This window comes from Cyprinodon variegatus, unplaced genomic scaffold, assembly GCF_000732505.1.
Source record: "Cyprinodon variegatus isolate N-32 unplaced genomic scaffold, C_variegatus-1.0 Scaffold1603, whole genome shotgun sequence".
In the NCBI taxonomy this organism is placed as follows: Eukaryota; Metazoa; Chordata; class Actinopteri; order Cyprinodontiformes; family Cyprinodontidae; genus Cyprinodon; species Cyprinodon variegatus.
The window spans coordinates 62,153-67,273 of record NW_015152056.1 but is presented as its reverse complement, the minus strand read 5'-3'; the positions used below and the strand labels follow the sequence as shown (position 1 = coordinate 67,273).

The 5,121-nt window shown below is 35.1% G+C and overlaps 1 protein-coding gene and 1 long non-coding RNA gene across 3 annotated transcripts in view; both read right to left on the bottom strand.

Moving 5' to 3' along the window:
* Window positions 1–5,121, bottom strand: part of LOC107104062 — a 27,351-nt gene that overhangs the window by 20,165 nt on the left and 2,065 nt on the right. The window lies entirely within an intron of this gene.
* LOC107104063 lies at window positions 1,639–5,059 on the bottom strand. Its single transcript, XR_001482223.1, has 3 exons — window positions 4,939–5,059; window positions 1,991–2,052; window positions 1,639–1,895 (listed from the first exon to the last, which is right to left on the bottom strand). It is a non-coding gene; the product is annotated as an uncharacterized LOC107104063 (long non-coding RNA).

The window sequence follows — 5,121 nt, the reverse complement described above, 5'->3', positions numbered from 1 at the left end:
CAGACACTTGTCTATGACACATGGAATGCTCTCCCTGACAGTTATAGGAACATGAAGAAATATGCATTTGGAGTATTATCCATCTTTGGATCAAAGTACCTGTACGAGCAGATGTTCTCAAACATGAACCACATCAAATCAAAATATTGCACCCGCCTCACACATGAGAGCTTGCAGTCCAGCATCAAGATTAAAGTTACATCTTACATGCCTGATGTTAAGCAGCAGACCAGTGATGTCCGAAAACAGAAGTCACATTAAACGGGTAGAAACACAATCCTGTCAAAGGCACATTTTTAGTAATAAGGTGGATGTTTCTTTAAAGTGATGTCTTAATTTCAATGTTTATATTTGGAATGACACTTAGGGATATTATTGTGTTTTGTTGCTCAGGTCCTACCAAAGCTGCATTGGTTGCATGTCAAAAGAGAAGAGGATCCTACTTCGTTTCACTCTTGCACTGACTTGCTTTGCATTTGCAAAGACATCAAACTTGAACTGTGTTAATTACATATTATATACTTTACCTTTTAAAAAGACATCTTTTTTATTTTTAAAAATGTAGGCTGCATTTTATTGTACTCTGTTGCCCAAATAAGGGGCAAGTTGTGCGCGTTCCATTTTGTTGTTGTTTGTTCGAATCCTCAAAATAAAATAAAAAAAGCATCTAATATCAGATTTCTTTATTTCATTTCTTTAATTTCACCAAAGAAATTTAATATAATTCATTAATATTGTAATGAATTAAGGCTTGAGGGAGAGTAGTCGCGTGGTGCATCATTCTCTACAGGAAAAAATCATTAGAAAATTTGAGACAGCCTCTGTTATCTGGAATTGTATTACTTGATATCCTGTTCTTATGTAGCTGTCATTTTAATGTACTGTAGATGTATTTCTGTTAAATGTGTAACTTTAGTTCCTCTTAGCAAGGACGTAACATTTATATTACATGTAGCAAACCTTCTGTTCTGACAGTGTTGTCGTCTATTTTGCTGCCTTGCCTGAAGAAGCTTTGATGCACCTCTGCTGCATAGGAATGTGTAGTTGCAACCAGAAGTACCATAAGAAGGGCAAAAAGGACCACCAATGGGCTACTACTGTAGCTTTGTTGTTTGCCGGTATCTTATACAATGGTGGATTAAAGTGAAAGAGTGGCTTGTGTGACATTTGGAGGTGTAGCAGATTTTTGTCCAGAGAGCCTTTGTTTCAGATGCAGTTCCCTTTAGATCTGGCTCCTGCTTCAAACCGAGTTCCTATCTGGATTGGAGTTTCTAACACATTTATTTTCTTTTCTTTAGATAAATGGTTTTAAAACTTGATTTTATGTCATCTCCACTCTTTTTGTTGCTGCACCTGATCTAGAGCATTAAAAGAGTATGAACACAAAAGAAGATATCCATCCGTCCATTTTCTGTCACGCTTGATCCTTTCCGGGGTTGTGAGGGTCACTGGTGCCTATCTCCAGCTGTCTACAGGCGATAGGCAGGGTACACCCTGGACATGTCAACAGTCCATCACAGACAAAAGAGGACACAATTTTTTAAAACAAAATGACTTTTTAAGAAATTGTATAAACGCCAAATATCAGGTTTATGTTGAATCAGCAGTTGCTAGTTTATTGGTAAAATTGCTGTTACAACTTTATTTTACGCAGGTAACATAACAAAAGCTGGTCTTTTAGACTGAATTTTACAAGTAGAAAGTAATGAATGAATTCACCGTTATTTTCAGTGTAGATCTATAAAACATGTCACACATGTATATCAGGTATGCGGATTTTACAGTTTAATATGTGAATAAACACTGTCCTCAGCCCCATTCATTTTCTTTCCTCTTCTACCTTTACCAGCAGAGAAGTGTAATGCTGCATAGTTCAGGTTCTGCTCGTCATCATTCTGTAAAGTAAATAAAATGCAAGTTAAAAAAGGAAGCTGACAGAAATTATTGTGGTACCTGCCAAAAGTTCACTAGAATTTACAGCTTTACTTACAGTCTGATCACCTTGCTCACTGAAGTTCCTTGATCTTTCTTCTAAAGATGTCCCTTCTATCTCTAATTGTGAAAGAAGAAGAAGAAAAAAGAACAATGTGTGTTCACTCTGACTCCATCTGAGTATTTTTTTTTTTTGCTTTTGAAACTGATAAAAAACTAATAAATCATCATAAAATACACAAAATCTTTAAAAATACATAGAAATTCAATTTGTCAATAAAACTGTGAAATGACTAGATACAAGCAAAATGTTCAGGTTTCATAATAATGGTTGCAATTTATGAAACCTGATACTTTGCATCAAAGTATATAAGATAAAGAAAGAATTAAAATACATTTATCATAGCTAATTGTTTTGGGGGGTTTTTCAGTGAGAGAGAGGAGGTGTTAGTGATGTGGATGACAACAAAAATTAAGGCATGCAAATCTTAAAAACAAAAACTGGTTTGAAAAAGCAACTACATTATCAAAAAAGTTTGGAAAAATTTGATGTGTATTTTTTTTTACTTCAAGTTGGCTGTGCTTTATAGCAGAAACGCCCAGCCATCAAGGAATATACGCCCTTTTTAAAGTGATTTAATTTAACATTTCAACTATTTTAAAGTCATGCTTTTTATATGCGATAATTGAAGAGTGATATTACAATATTTTACTGCAACTTTTTAAGTGGACTGGTTCCAACTGTACAGATTGAAAGCAAATTATAGCATGGCCCTTAAACTTTCACAAATGACAAATTGTGGTGGAAAGATTTTGCTGTTACTCTAGAGAAAAACAGAAAAGGGGTACAGTACCATACAACTACACAGCCTAAACTGAAACAACTACTGTAGACATACCATTTTTATCGAAATTAAATATATTCAGCAGACAAGAGCAGCAATCACTCTTATCATTTAAAAGTAAAATCATAGCAACCTGAAATGGAGAGTGGTCTGAAATAAATACATCTATTGATGACCTTCTGTCTATTCAAGTCCATGTTGTTGCTAGTCGAACAAGTAGGTTGCCAGACAGTGGAAGGAAGACTAGTAGCTGTTTGGGATCAGCCAGTTGGGTTACAGTTTCAACCCTGGCAGGCAGAGTAATTAATGTAAAGTGTCACTAAAAAATAAATGCTCAATTCTTTAAAATTATGTTAATAATAGCTTAAATTAAATTTAAAAATGCCTAAATAATATCAGTCCGGGATAACCCTAACCATATGATATTGTCACATAACATATGTATGCGTTATGGATTATTATGGAAGTATTTATTAATTTCATTTTGAGGATTTCAATAGAACTAAAGTTACTGTTAGGATTTTTTATACATATAATCCCTATGCAATAAATGGTATCATTTGCACACGTTAGACAACCAGGGGATGAAAGAAAACTTTTACTTGACTTTATGGCAAAATGTTCTAAATATTTTATTTGTACTCTTACTTTGTTTGTGTTTCATGGGTTGTGTGCTAATGAACTATTATGATGTATAATGTGTGATTCATCGTTTATTAACTCTTGCTTAAGATCTTTCCAGATAAAGGTCATGCAACGGACAGGTTGTGAAAGAGGCCTGAACATTCTCTATCACATGTTGGGTTGTAAAAGAGGCCTGGACATCCTCTATCATATGTTTCTTTTAAGCATGTGTTCTTGGAACAGTTCAATTGTAAAACAACCCCATACTTTGTTTTAACATATGTGCTGAGGTTTAAAGTAAGATCATTTTGTTTCCCTTTCCCTTAGTTAAACCTCAGTTTGTGTAATTAGGGACATCCCCTGACTTCGATAAATAGCAAGGAGAAAGCTGAAGACCAGCAGAGTGGGTTGGAGATTTGTAAACTCTGCAGTCTCTTCCTACTCTCCTCGCCAGTAAAACTAATTTAATTGTCTCTGTGCCTTCTTTCTTTCTTTGTATGTATGATGTTTTAGGTGCTTAGACCTGACACAAAACAAGGCAAATATCCCTCCTGTGATCAAGGCTTCTCAATGCAGAGAGGTTCACAGGAACTGTCGGGATTTAATAGCATTCTTTAAAATCGTCACCTGCTTCAAGAAAAAAATGGCTGTTCTATTCCTGAGCACACTGTACATCAAATACAGGAGCAAGAAATAAAATGAAATCATCCAATGTTGCCACAAGACCAAAAGATGTGCAAACACTATTGACAATCATAGGGCTGTGGTGTAATATCTTCAGGGTTGCCACCATTTTTCAAATCTCAGCTCCCTGAATTTCTGAATGGTACAGTGTCAACACTGCATGATGGCTCTTCCTCGCTGTGCTCTCAAAAGAGTTTTTCACAAAATTAGAACAGAAAGCTTCCTCCAGCTGCGAACCTGATCGCAGAAGCAATGGGAAAATATGGGGTAACAGCAGCCCCAACTCAACCACAGGAAAGACAGAAACAGGGTCAACCAAGGAGAAACGTGATGCTAATTTAGCCTGAGTTATAAAGACAATAAGGTCACCCAGTTGCTGAGGGAAATGCAATGTATCTGTGTACAATGATGACAGCCAGAAACAAATAGTCTGCCTTGAATGCATAGAAATGGACTTGGAACATAAATACTAAATACTCTCTCAAATAAACACTTATGCATAGCACTTCTCTTAAACACATACATACATAGAGATAGAAAATGTATATGTATATTGTTTCTTTTACTGCTGTGCAATTCAACAACTTTAAGAATGGAATTATGCCAAACAATAAATCGTTTTTGGGTGGACAAAGCTGGTTTTTCTTAACCAAATTGACAAAAAACAACCTAAAAATACAGCTAATTTCTTACACATTAATGAAAGTTTGCTCAGCACTGTTCTCATGCATCTAAGACAAATTAATATTTCAAGGGTTATCGTGATCTCTCTATGTGCAGATTAAATTATTAACTTCTGAATAATTAAAGTGATAATTTTCTACAGCCCCTAAAATCAGTGACAAACTCTTACCTTTAAATTGTTTACATGCTGCTGTTGGAGTTTTGAGACGGATCAAAACAATATTTGCAATCAAAGAAATAATCAAACAGGATACAGCAATAAGAAGTAAAGGTGATACAGGGTCTGTCACTGTAAAGTAAGAACACAATTGACCAAAAATCATTTTAAGTGCAAGAGTATGTTTGAAAAAAA